Source organism: Mobula birostris, chromosome 18, assembly GCF_030028105.1.
Source record: "Mobula birostris isolate sMobBir1 chromosome 18, sMobBir1.hap1, whole genome shotgun sequence".
Taxonomy (NCBI): Eukaryota; Metazoa; Chordata; class Chondrichthyes; order Myliobatiformes; family Myliobatidae; genus Mobula; species Mobula birostris.
Genome location: NC_092387.1, coordinates 66743271 through 66757941, shown reverse-complemented (window position 1 = coordinate 66757941; position 14671 = coordinate 66743271). Strand labels below are relative to the sequence as shown.

General features: G+C 46.1%; 1 protein-coding gene across 1 annotated transcript in view; it reads right to left on the bottom strand.

The window, feature by feature from the left end:
• Nucleotides 1-14671, bottom strand: part of LOC140212191 (bifunctional heparan sulfate N-deacetylase/N-sulfotransferase 2-like) — a 566492-nt gene that overhangs the window by 475504 nt on the left and 76317 nt on the right. The gene's annotated exons all lie outside the window — the stretch shown is intronic.

Here is a 14671-nt window from a genome sequence, read left to right as displayed (position 1 = left end):
AAGGACAGAAATAAAAAAGTCATGAGGTAGTGTTGATGGGTTCATTGACCGTTCAGAAACGGGATGGTAGAGAGGAAGAAGCTGTTCCTCAATTGACAAGTATGTGCCTTCAGGCTTCGGTACCTCCTGCCTGACGGTAAACATGAGAAGGAGGCCTGTCCTGGATGATGGGGGCCTTTAATAATGGACGCCGCCTTTTTGAGGCACCGCTCCCTGAGGTTCAAGTCAAGTCAAGTTGCTTTTTATTGTCATTTTGACCATAAACTGCTGGTACAGTACACAGTAAAAATGAAACAACATTCCTCAGGACCATGGTGCTACATGAACCAACACAAAGCTACACTAGACTAAGTAAGACAACACAAGGCTACACTAGACTGTGTAAAACAACACAAAAACTACACTAGACTGCAGACCCACACAGGGCTACATAAAGTGCACAAAACAGTGCAGGGCAGTACAATAATTAATAAACAAGACAATAGGCACAGTAGAGTACAAATTACAATATAATAATAAATGATGTAGATGTCAGTCTAGTCTCTGGGTTATCTTGAACACTACGGATAAGAGTGCCCGTGATGGAGCTGACTAATTTAACAACTCTCTTCACTTGGATATCTTCATGAAGTATCATAGAACATATAACATGGAACAGGCCCAGAACGTCGTGGCAACCCGTATCAAGCTACTGCATGATCATAGTGTTTGCTGCTCTGGATTTCCAGCATCGGCAGATTTTCTCGAATTTGTGATTCCACAATGAATCTCACCCTCCCCTCTCACGCAGGCCAGTACAACCATCAGGCACAACCCTAACCTCATTCACCTCAGCGGCAGAACGTTACGGACCACCTCTTGCACGGTTCACGGACTGCAGCTTTGACTTTATTTGCACTAAACCTTGATTAGGCACAGCTTTTTTTTCAGATTGTATTCAATAATTTCATTTACATTAATTGTATAACTTCATTAATATTGATTTAATATTAACTCTATTACAGCTTAGGGCACTCTGGAGTCTGGAGTTCAATTCCAACGCCATCTGTAAGGAGTTTGTGCGTTCTTCCGGTGAGCGCGTGGGTTTCCTCCGGGTGCTCCAGTTTCCTCCCACAGTCCGCAGATGTACAGATTAGTAGGTTAATTGGTCATTGTGAATTGTCCTGTGGTTAAATAGTTGGGTTGCTGGGTGTTGTGGCTCACTGGGCCAGAAGGGCTTCTTCGGCAATGTATCTCTAAATAAAGAAAACAAAATTTTCTGTGCTTCGTCTGCACCTACCTGCCTCTGATGCTGCTGTAAAGTTTTTCATTTTACTGCACCTTACCACACTTGTGCACGAGAACAAACACGACTTGACTAGAGTTGATGCCCAGAATCTACTGCCGACTTACAATGACTGAATGGCTGCCTGTCTGTGTGCAAGAAAACACTTGATCAATCACCTTTGCAAAGCCACTCCAATCTATTTACCACGCAGCCATCAAGCTCGCATTTCCCAGGATTATTGAATCAAATATAAACACCAGTCATTTCCAAGGCCCCAATGCCAGATTAATATTGCAAGAACAGCAAAATTAAACTTCAGCCAAAGCTCCTCTAATGGCTACAATGTCATCATTCCACGTGCTGATTCATGCCCAAAGCTCATCCGCCCTTCCTACCCATGCCAGTGATACCAATGTGGACCGCAGTCTCCAGGTGCTCACCCTCCCACTTCAGAATGCTGTGGATTTGATCCGAGATGTCCTTGAGCCTGGCATCTGGGAGGCAGCAAACCACCCGAGAATCTCGATTGTGTCCACAGAACATCCTTTCTGTTCCCCTATCACTACAGCTCACCTCCTCTCCCCCACCTTCCCCTTCTGAGTCACAGAGCCAGACTCAGATCCAGAGACCTAACCTTTGTGGGGTCATTCCCTCTGCTGGGTCATCTCCACACAACAGCATCCACCACGGTATACCTGTCACTGAGGGGAATGGCCACAGAGGTACTCTGCACTGACTGCCGATCCCTTCTCTCCTTCCTGGCAACCACCCAGCTACCTGTGCCCTGCACTTTAGGTGTAACTACCCCCCACCCCCGTATGTCCTGTCTATCACTCTTCAGCCTCCTGAATGATCCAGAGTTCATCCAGTTCCAGCTCCAATCTCTGAACACGGACTGTCAGAAGCTGCAGCTGGATGCACTTCTTGAAAATGTAGTTATCAGGGACACTGCAGGTCTCCCTGCTCTCCCACATCCTACAAGAGGTGCATTCCATTATCCTGCCTGGCATTCACACTTATCCAACTGTGCATTGAGAAAGAAAGAAAAAAAAAGAAAAATAAACCTTTCCTACAGACCACTCCCTTCCTCACTGAAGCCTCAACTCTCCACTCCAGCACTGGCTCACTCACACAATAAACCTAACTTCTGTTTATGGGTCCTTGCCAAGGGCCTAATTATGTGCAATCCAATGTTTCCTCAGGAACTGTAGCATGCAAAATGTGCCGACTCCCCCACTCACTCCTTTTAAGCCCTTTCTACCTCTACGCACTCAAATGACTCCTTGGAAATGGTGGCGTACAAAACGTACCAACTGCCCCCACTCACTTCTTTTAAACTCTCTCTCCTACACACTCCAATGGCTCCTCAGGAACTGTGGTGCGCAGAAAGTGCTGACTGCCCCCACTCACTTCTTTTAAACTCTCTCTCCCTCTGCAATCTGATGCTTCCTCAGGACTGTGGCACACAGTGTTTAATCTAGAGATACAGCACGGTAACAGGCCCCTGCAGCCGAACGAGCCCTCACTGCCCATGTGACCAACTAACCAACTAACCCTTACGTCTTTGAAATGTGGGAGGAAACCGGAGCACCCGGCAGAATCACACACAGTCATGGGGAGGATGTACAAACTCCTTGTGGGCAGTGCCAGGAATTTAACCTGGATCACTGGCACTGTATTAGCAGCACACCAACCACCACACTACTGTGCAACCTCTTTATATTTTTTCAGTTTATTTCTTTGTAACTGCATCAACACGTTGGGCTCAAAAAGATCCTTGGAGATGTTCGCACCCAGGAATTTGAATCTGCTCACTCTCTCCACCACTGGCCTCTCGCTGAAGACCTCCCCACTTCTCCTTCCTGAAGTCCACAATCAATTCTTTCTGTTAGTGTGGTACATGCTCCCAGTGTAAGAGACTGCTTTATATCGCATTTGTGTATAGTTTTCTTCGACAAAGAGAATATTTAACAGGAAGGCAAGGTTGATCGTTGGCTTGATTTTTTCGAAGCAACCCCAGCCCCCTGTGTAGTCTGCAGATGCTGTTGTTAAAGGCTCCCATCACCACAGGCTGGGCATCAACCTCTCTAAGCCCAGCAGCTCCAGGGCCTAAAGCAGCAAGCTCACTCTAAAATGAGTTCAGATGGATATTTTTCCAGAGAAGAAATGCAGAGGCAGCTGGCAGAGGGTCAGGGTCATATATCTTACCCTCCTGCTAAAGGAACGGATTATTCCTGCTGTTCTAATGACTCCCTTCATCAGCCATCAGAAAGTATCATGCATCTTATGCAAAATTAATCACAGCCTGCCTGTGCTGATGGCGAACCAGGGCGCGGCGAGACAACTTGCACACTGTGTTTAAGGGGAAGTAGATTGAAGGTGAAGTCTAGAAAGCTTAAAGGGGATTTCAAAAAACGTTTGAAGCAACACAAGCAAAATGCTGGAGGAATTCAGCAGGTCAGGCAGCATCTATGGAGAAGAATAAAGGTTTCAGGCCGAGACCCTTTATCAGGAAAGAAAGAGGGACAAAGCCCGAAGGTGGTAAGGGGAGGGGAAGGAGTTCAAGATGGCAGGTGATAGGCAAGACCAGTTAAAGGGGGAAGGTGGGTAAGTGGGAATGGGGGGGGGGAGGAATGAAGTGAGAAGCTAGGAGTTAATAGGTGGAATGAGTAAAGGGATGAAGAAGGAGGAACCTGATAGGAGAGGAAAATGGACCATGGGAGAAAGGGAAGCAGGAGGGGCACCAGGGAGTGGTGATGGTCGGAACATTTCAAAACTGGTTTCACCCAGAGGGTGTGGGGAACTTGGGACTCTGCACAAAAGGTTGGTGCAGGCAGAAATGACTTCGCAAGAGAGCGGGGTATCTGGATTAACCATAACATAACAAGAGTAAAAACAGACAGTAGTAGGACTGACTTCAGTAGGTGTGCTGGGTAGCGTGAAAGGTCAAGTGATGTTAAATGTCAGAAGCACAGATATGGTGAGGCACTACAGTGAAAAACGTGTTTGCAGCAGCATCACGGTCATGTATGTACAGACAACACACAGAACATAAATCATACAAAAATAAGAAAGTATGAGCTGGGGCAGGAGGAGGCCATTTGGCCCATCAAACCTGCTCCACTATTCAATTGTGGCCATGGTCTCAGCTCTAGATAACTGTCTATTCCCCAGAACCCTTAATTCCATAACTATGCAAAATATATCCAACGGGATCCAAAGGGATCTGGGAATGCAGGTCCATAATTCATCAAAAGTGGCGTCACAGGTAGATAGGGTCGTAATGAAAGCTTTTGGCACACTGGTCTTCATAAAACAAAGTAGTGAGTACAGCAAACACGCACAAAGTGTTGGAGGAATGAAGCAGTCCAACCAGTATACATAGAAAAGAGTAAACAGTCGAAGTTTCGGGCCGAGACCCTTCATCAGGGTCTACTGATCCCCGGCAGAGAATTCCACAGATTCACTACTCCATGGGAAAAGCAGGTTTCTCCTCATCTCTGTCGCAATCTATTCCCCCCAAATCTTGAGCCAATGTCCCATAGTTAGTGACTCAACTCTCAGTGGAAACAACTTCCCTGACCCTGTCTTATGCATTCCTTTCATAATTTTAGATATTTGTGTATCTCCTCTCATTCTTCTGAATTCCAGCAAGCATGGACACCAAGACCATCTGACCTCCTCCAACATAAACTGGTTTATTATTGTCACATATACTGAGTTTGGGTGAAAAACTTGTCTAGCATATCACTCATTATGAAAGTGAGTAGCGCAAAGTAAGACAAAAACAGAATACAGAATGGTATTACAGTTAGAGAGAAAGTGCAGTGCAGATAGCCAATAAGGTGCAAGATCACAGCACAGTAGATCGTGAGGTCAAGAGTCCATCTGGTCACACGTTCAGGGGGAGAGAAGCTGGTTTTGAGCCCAGTGGAACGTGCTTTCAGGCTTTTGTATCTTCTGCCCAATGACCAGGGGAGATGAGAATCACCAGGGTTGATGGGCTTTTTGATTATGTTACACACGCAAAATGCTGGATTAGGTTGAGATGTTCATCAGGATGGGAAAGGATTTCTTCAATGGCCACTGTCCTCTCCAGTTAGAGTCCTCCTCCTTCAGCCCTTTACTTCTTCCAGCTATCCCCTCCTAGCTTCTTTCTTATTTCTCCCTCTCCTCACCCACCCACCCACCCAGCTTCCCCCTCATCTGGTTTCACCAGTCACCTGTCAGCTTGTACTCCTCCCCCTCCCCCTCCCCCTTCCTATTTATTCCGGCTTCCGCTCCAGTTCTGATGAAGGGTTTCAGCCCGAGATATTGACTGTCTATTCCTCTGCCTGACCGGCTGAGCTCCTCCAGCATCTTGTGTGTGTGTTGCTCTGGGTTTCCAGCATCAGCAGAATCTCTAGTGTCTTTGATTATGTTGGCTGCTTCACCGGGGCGACACGATAGTGTAGTGGTTAGCTTTACAGTACAGACATCTGGGTTCAACTTCTGCCACTGTCTGTAAGGAGTTTGTACGTTTTCCCCGTGACCACTCAGGTTTCCTCCCCACAGTCTAAAGACGTACCGGTTGGCAGGTTAATTGGTCACTGTAAGTTGTCCCGTGATTAGGCTGGGATTAAATTGGGGGCGGAGCACGGCTCGAAAGGCCAGAAGGATCCAACCCATGTTGTATCTCAATAAATTAATAAGTGTAGAGTATCTATGGGGGTAGACTGGTTTCTGTGATGTCTCCTCCAGTTTTATCACAACGTCAATATATCTCCACTCAGACTTTCTTGACCATCTCATTGAAACCAACAATTCAGACCTCTTGCCCATGTATTCCAAAAAAACAGCAAGTCAGAGTGATATTGACAGAGTAATTCACAGCAAAACGTCAAAGACCACACAACCCCAAACATTCTGTCTGCATCCCTCTCCTATCGAGCAGAAGATACAAAAGCATGAAAGCATGTGCCACCAGGCTCAAGGACATCTTTACTACGAGGGTGATTGATAAGTTCGTAGCCTAGGGTAGACCCAGTCTATATTAGAAAACCTAGCACATTTATTTTTCCTACATATACACACTTAGTCCAGCGGTCGTGGAGCATATGGATCCCTCCTTTGTAGAAGTCAGCGTCTTGGACCTCCAGAAAGTGGTCCACAGCAGGAGTGATTGATAAGTTCGTGGCCTAGGGTGAAAGGAGATGAGGAGAAACTTCAAGGTTTCTGTATTTTCACTCCAAGAGTTGAACTGCACGTGCATGTAACGAGAGCTGCATAACTCATCTCCTTCTACCTTAGGCCACAAACTTATTAATCACCCCTGCTGTGGACCACTTCTACAAAGAAGGGATCCGTATGCTCCACGACTGCTGAGCTAAGTGTGTACATGTAGGAGGGGACTATGTTGAACAATAAATGTGCTAGGTCTTCTAAAACTGATGCCTTCTACCTTAGGCCACGAACTTATCAATCACCCCTCATAGACCTCTTGTACAATAAGATGGACTCTTGGCCTCACAATCTACCTCATTATGTTTCATGAAACTTTATTCTGATTTGTAATTATTTTACCTTCCGTTCAAATCAAGGAAAATCTGCTCGGGACAGTCCCACTTTAACCATGAATGTCACCTCACAGTTCAACCTGAGGACTGAAGCCAAAATTCCTACAAAAATTACAAGAAGCAATAAAATATCTCAAAATTAGTTGGATCTCAGTACAGGAAAATCAAATGCCCGAGGTTTAATCATATTTTGCACTCCACTTCGCTGCTAGCAGTGCTCAGCAGGGAAATTGGACACAATTTTTTTCCACAAGCTCGACATTTACAAGTACATTTCGTAAGCAAGCGACTGATTAACCACAATTAAGTCACACAACTTCAAACTGACTTCATTATCTTTTGGATTTAATTGACGTGCTCAAAACGCAAATGGACTAAAATAACCCCATTTTGGTTTTATGACTCATAGAACCAATGAATATGCATTTCTCTATAAACTGGAACACTCACCCAGGGAGATCCCAGATGTAGTCAGTTACATGAGGCCCAAGGTAACCCAGCTCTCAAATGGCCACAAAACAGTCAATTCCTCTTGCCCATGTACTTCCAAGAGAACAGCAAATTGCAGAGTAACATCAAAAGATCAATTCACAGCAAAATGTCAAAGACCCACCATCCCAAACATTCTTTTCTCCCATTGGACAGAAGATACAAAAGTCAGAAAGCACGTACCATAAGTCTCAAGGGCAGCTTCTATCCCACTGCTATCAGACTATTGAATGGACCTCTTGTACAATAAAGTGATTTCTTGGCCTCAAAATTTACTTCTTGCACTTGCTCGTTTACCTGCAGTGCACTTTTTTCAGAAGCTTTACACTTTATACTTTCTAATCGATCCTCAGCCTCCCACTAATTCTAAGATGAGAGTAGCCACAAGCCAGAGAGACAGCACTTTATATTCCACCTGCATCATCTACAAAACTGTTTGGCGAACAATGAATTCAACAACTTCTGGTGAAAGGCTCTCTCTCTTTCGTGCTGTCACCTCTTCCCCATCACCTATTTCCTTCCAATTTCTCCACCTGCCCACCTTCCCTCTATTCCAGGCTTCATCTTCCACTCCCATCAAATTCCATCACCTACTGCACAAGATCGCAGTAAGCTGCAGGAACCTGTAAACTTAGTCAGCTCCATCATGGGTACCAGCCTCCGTAGTGTCCGAGACATCTTCGAGGAGCGGTGGCTTTAGGGAGACGGGTCCATCATTAAGGATCCCCATCACCCAGGACATGCCGAGGGAGAGAGGGAGAGAGGGAGAGAGGAGAGAGGGGGAGACGGGGAGAGGGAGAGAGGGAGAGAGGGGAGAGGGGAGAGGGGAGAGGGGAGAGGGGGAGAGGGGGAGAGGGGGAGAGGGGGAGAGGGGAGAGGGGGAGAGGGGAGAGGGGGAGAGGGGAGAGGGGGAGAGGGGAGAGGGGAGAGGGGAGAGGGGAGAGGGGGAGAGGGGGAGAGGGGAAGAGGGGAGAGGGGGAGAGGGGAGAGGGGGAGAGGGGGAGAGGGGGAGAGGGGGAGAGGGGGAGAGGGGGAGAGGGGGAGAGGGGGAGAGGGGAGAGGGGGGAGAGAGGGGAGAGAGGGGAGAGAGGGGAGAGAGGGGAGAGGGGAGAGGGGAGAGGGGAGAGGGGAGAGGGGAGAGGGGAGAGGGGAGAGGGGAGGGGGGAGAGGGGGGAGAGGGGAGAGGGGGGAGAGGGGAGAGGGGAGAGGGGAGAGGGGAGAGGGGAGAGGGGGAGGGGGAGAGAGGAGAGAGAGACAGTGGCAAAAATGCAATTTTTTTACTTTAATTGGGGCATTTGGGGGGGGACAGAGATAGGGAGTTGGGGGTCAGGTTATGGTACAGGGACAGGGATGTGGGGGATTTAGAGGACAGGGCCAGAATCTAAGCTTTCACTCCACTCCACGTTTGAATGCCAGCAGAGTCCACTGGGGAGGTCGAAGTCCTCTGCATTCACAAGTCTGCTGTAGGCTAAAGGCCTGAGCTGAGGTTAGAGGACTGTGCATGTTTCTGGGTGGGAGAGAGGGAGGAATGAAAAGAGCTTGTTTTTGCTTAGTATGTTCTGCTTTAATGTTTCCATCAAACTCAGTATATAAGTTTGCTGATGACAAAACAATTGTAGGCCGTATCTCAGGTAATGATGAGTTTGAGTACTGAGAACAAATCAAGAACCTGGTGGCATGGTGCGAAGACAATAACCTATCCTCAATGTCAGCAAGACACAGACTGCACAACCCAATTTACATCGGTGGTGCGCAAATGGAACAGGTCAAAAGGTTTAAGTTCCTCGGGGTCAATATCACAAATGACCTGACTTGGTCCAACCAAGCAGAGTTCACTGCCAAGAAGGCCCACCAGCGCCTTTACTTCCTGAGAAAACTAAAGAAATTTGGCCTGTCCCCTAAAACCCTCACTAATTTTTATAGATGCACCATAGAAAGCATTCTTCTAGGATGCATCACAACCTGATATGGAAGTTGTCCTGTCCAAGACCGAAAGAAGCTGCAGAAGATCGTGAACACGGTGCAGCACGTCACACAAACCAATCTCCCGTCCTTGGACTCACTTTACACTGCACGCTGTTGGAGCAGTGCTGCCAGGATAATCAAGGACACGACCCATCCAGCCAACACATTTTTCGTCCCTCTTCCCTCCGGAAGAAGGCTTAGGAGCTTGAAGACTCGTACGGCCAGATTTGGGAACAGCTTCTTTCCAACTGTGATAAGACTGCTGAACGGATCCTGACCTGGATCTGGGCCATATCCTCCAAATATCCGGACGTGCCTCTCGGTTTTTTTTCGCACTACCTTATTTCCCATTTTTCTATTTTCTATTTATGATTTATAATTTAAATTTTTATATTTACTAATTTTTACTATGTTTAATATTTAATATTTGTAATCCAGGGAACGGGAAGCGCAGAATCAAATATCGCTGTGATGATTGTATGTTCTAGTATCAATTATTTGGCGACAATAAAGTATAAAAGTAATGTGTTCTGTGTTTTTCTGCCATGGTGGGCATGCTATGTTGGCACTGGAATGTGTGGCGACATTTGTGGGCTGGCCCCAGCACATCCCTGGATGCGGTGATTGTTAACTCAAATGACATACTTCAATGTATGTTCCGATATACATCTAATAAAACCAGATCTGAAATTGTATGGGAACTCCAATGCCTTTGAATGAAAAATCCAATAAAAAGTAGTGGATTCAGCCCAGTTTAAGCTAAAATCAGAATAATTACCAATAATGCCAAAAAAGACATCAAAGGATAGTAAAAATCCTGAAAATTCTAACTCTTCTCATTTAGCCAGTCATATTGAATCAGATGCCTTTATATAAGCAGATTGGATTTTTTAAAATAATACAAATCATGAAGTGAAGAGATGCAAAATCTATTTTACTTGACTGCTTGGGCATAATTAATTTTACTTTCAGTCAAGGCTGCAATTGCTTTTAGAAAATCTATTTCTGGCTGGGTGCGGATTCAAACGTTAATGTTCATATTCTTTCAAGCACATGATAAGGTCCTTGAGATGATTGAGAACATTAAAGCCTTCACAAGTTCCAGGAAGGATAAGAGTACACGTTAGGTGTTGTTTTACTGATTTATCTAATGGTGGCAAAAACAGTACTGTGCAAGTCTTTGACACATAATATAGCTAGGGTGCCTAAGATTTTTCAACAGTACTGTAACATTTTTATGTGTTAAACTGTACTGCTACCGCAAAAAAAAACAAATTTAATGACAGATGTGAGTGATAATAAACCTGATTCTGATACGGGTCTCTATTGTGGATGGAGAGAGGGGAATCATGGTTGGGAAAAGGGGAATGGAGAGGGAGAGGGAAGTGCCAGATAGAAATTCTGTAATTGTTTGGAATCAAATGCCCTTGCCTGGAGCTCAAGGCTGGATGTGCCTGCTCCCGCACCACCCCACACCCCAGCACTCCTGTCCCACACCCCTCCCACAACACCCTCGCTATTCCCAACATCCTTCGCTCCCGCCAGATTTACAAACACACTCTCCGCTACATGTTGACAAATATACATGTACCTACGGCTATGCACAGTACTAAATTCAGGTCAGACAGTGAATATAATAGACACTTCAACCACTCTGTCACTGAGAAACTTCATTATAAAGACATGAAGAGTGCATTTCTATATGAATCTTAATTTAGCATATGACTGATTGATTGATTGATTTAGAGATACCACACGGAATAGGCCCTTACAGCCTTTTGAGCAACATCACCCAGCAAATCCTGACAACCGCAATTTAACCCTAACCTAATCACAGGACAATTTACAATGACCAATTAATCTGCCCAGTACGTCTTTGGACAGTGGAAAGAAACCGAAACACCTGGTGAAAGCCTACGCATTCCACAGGAAGGACGTACTGACTCCTGGGAGTTTGCTGGGAGTTTTACAAACAGTCTTCTCTCTGCAGGGTCTTGGCCTTTCCAAAGCCAGTGGACAGCAGGGTTAAACAAGTTGATTCCAAAAGGAATGGGTGGTCATTAACTTAAAAAGTGGCTTATCTCCAAGTATCAACGGTTTTTTTCTGTACACATTTAAAAATTGGGATAGGCTTCAAGTTCAGATAATATTTGAATTGCTTGTAGACTTTCTCCTCTGTTCTCTCCTTTTATGGCTGTTCCTGAGATCTATACGGGTGGCGGGTTGGTGCCTATGGCGGATGCTCATCATCCAGAACATGCCCTCTTCTCATTACTACTATCAGAGAGGACTTCTCCGTGGATTGTCACCTTGTCGCGGTGGAGAGGCTTGTGTGGTCCTGTGATCCCGAGAGTGATGCCGTCTGGAGCTATGCTCCTGGTAGGGTCACCCATGGCGGTAAGGCCGAGGGTGAGGTCCCTGACAAAGAACAATCCAACCAAGACCCCAACGGTGGAATAGGCAGATGAAGTTACTTCAAACTCAACGGCTGTGAAGGCAGATGAAGGATGCAACAAATCCATCAGCTCCAATTGTCGTGGTTTCCATGCCATTGGAATCAGTTGGTTGATTTGTGAAGTATCATGTGCTTCTTGGAGTGCAACATCAAGTACACGTTAAACAAATACACGCACAGACGTCTTCACCCTGTAGGCCACTTCTTCAGAACAAAGATCATCATCCTCGACCTCGAGGGGTAGCCATGACGATCAGAGAGGAGGTACAGGAGCTGAAAACACAACCTCAACATTTTAGGAACAGTTTCCTCCCCTCCTACACCAAATTTCTGAATGGACAATGAACCCAATGCTGTTATTCCTTTTTTTGTTCTCTTTATGTTTGTAATTAAGGTGGTAGGGTGGAGATAATGTTTGGGAGGTGCAAGATGCTCCTTCCCTCTGCTAGCTTGTAGGTCACCCTTGGGCAAGGTGTAGCACCCACTTAGCCCCCACCGATCAGGGTCACGTGAAGCCATGGGAGCAGGCGGTGGACAGTCGTATGAGCAGCTGGTGCATATCAAAAGTCCTGATTATGCAACCACTGACGCCAGGCAGACAATCTCTGAAGACTATTGACAATGGCTGGGGTCACCCGTTTTGTAAAGGCACTACTCAGAAGGTGGCGATGGCAAACCACTTCTGTAGAAAAATCTGCCAAAGACAATCATGGTCATGGAAAGATCATGATCACCAACATCTTACGGCACTGCACAGCACATGACGAATGAACGCGGATCGATACAACAGCAATCCAATTGAAGTTTTCTGTGGCACTGCAAGTAGCCGTCTCTCATTTCCAGTGATTGAGTTTGAACCTGACTTGTGTTGGCATCTGCGTGGAGTTTGCACATTCTTGCAGTGACTATGAGGGTTTCCTCCAGACACTTCAATCTGTTTCCTCCTCTCCCTCGTACTGCTTCCGCCTTGACGTGAAACACTGACTGACACCTTCAGGCTCCAGTGGCAGCCTCAGCCTTCCCTCAGTGTTGCCTTTGTTCCAGTTTTCAGCATCTGTTGCCTTAGAGCTATACCGTATGGGAAAAAGCCCTCCAGCCCAACTGGTCCATGCCGACAAAGATTCCCATCTAAAGTAGTCCTACTTCCCCATGCTTGGCCCACATCTCTCCAAACCCTTCTATCCCTGTACCAATCCAAATACCTTTTAAACTTTGTTAACCTGGTGGCCTCAGCCACTTCATCTGGCAGCTCATTCTGTACCCAGACCACACTCTGGATGAGTAAGTTGTCCCTCAGGTTCCCACTAAATTCTCCTTCTCAGCTCACACCTATGCCATCTAGTTGTTGATTTCCCAGCCTTGGGGAAAATACTGCACATTCACCCTAACTCTGCAAGGCCAGCACACATTCTCCTTTGCTCCAGTGAAAAAAGTCCCAACTCTCTCCACAACTCAGTCCCTCCAGTCCCAGCAACTTTCTCATAAATCACCAGTGATATCCTTCCTCTAGCAAGGCACCCAAAATTGAACACAGTGTTCCAGTGGCCTCACCAACAATTTTACAACTGCAACATAACATCCTAACATTGCCCTGACTGATAGAGGCCAGCATTCCAAAAACCTTGTTCACCACCCTCTCTACCACAGCACTTTCCTACAGTAACACACATCAAAGTTGCTGGTGAATGCAACGGGCCAGGCAGCATCTCTAGGAAGAGGTACAGTCGAGTTTCGGGCCGAGATCCTTCGTCAGGACTAACTGAAGGAAGAGCTAGTAAGAGATTTGAAAGTGGGAGGGGGAGGGGGAGATCCGAAATGATAGGAGAAGACAGGAGGGGGAGGGATGGAGCCAAGAGCTGGACAGTAGTCGCTTTCATCTTCACACACATCTAATGCTGTTCAAATATCCCAGTAAATATAGCAACTGCTGGCATGATTATCCTTTACTTTCCCGCTGGTGTTCTATTTATTTATTTATTTAGATCTATAGCACAGTAAAAGACCCTTTTGGCCTAACACACCCTTATGACCAATTACCCGAATAATCTGCATGTCTTTGACTGTGGAGCACCCAGAGGAAACCCTCACGGTCATGAGGAGAGCACACTAACTCTTCACAGACAGTGGCGGGAAGTTAACCCGGGTCACTGGCACTGTGAAGTGTTACACTAACCACTACGCTACCATACCATTCCAATTCTCTTCTCTCCCACGCTAAACAAACACTCTCCACACCTCCCCCTGCAAGGTAACCCCAATCACAAAAGTGATTCCTTTACCAGGATTAAGCAGGACCTACTTATTGACCGCTTCGCTCAGGAATGTTAGATCTCGTGGCAGATGCTCAGCATTCCAACGTTGTATAATACATCAATGGGAATGGGAAATGTGCAGAGCCGTTAGATCAGTGACACTGGGAAGTTACTCAGTGAATATTCCTGGAGCTGACAGGCAGAACTGTGATGTAAATTGACCAGAACAGCAATTGCACATGAGAAATCCAGACAAACTGAAAAATAATTTTTCACGCATTAATGGGAGGCAGTTTTCATTTGCTGCCAATTGCAATAAATTCTCCAGGAAAGATCAAAGAGGAAGAAAAGGAACCTAATGCCAAGGTAAGGGATAGGAAGAATTCCTGCTGGATACACCATGAGATATTAAGTTTCCTACGCCACCTTAGGAAACTTAACATCTCAGAGTATACGCAGCCATTATTGAGTGTTGTGACAACCTCTATCACCATTTGGTTTCTCACCACCTCCTCTGTCTCCAAGTCCAGGTTACAGCAAGCGTCCACTCAGCAAAGAAGATCATTGACTGTCAGCTACCAATATTAGAAGACCTGTTCATTGCCAGAGGGAGCTGAAAAAATTACTGCTGACCCCCCACACCCCAGCAGTCACCTATCCACCAAATTGTCATCATGGAGACACTACC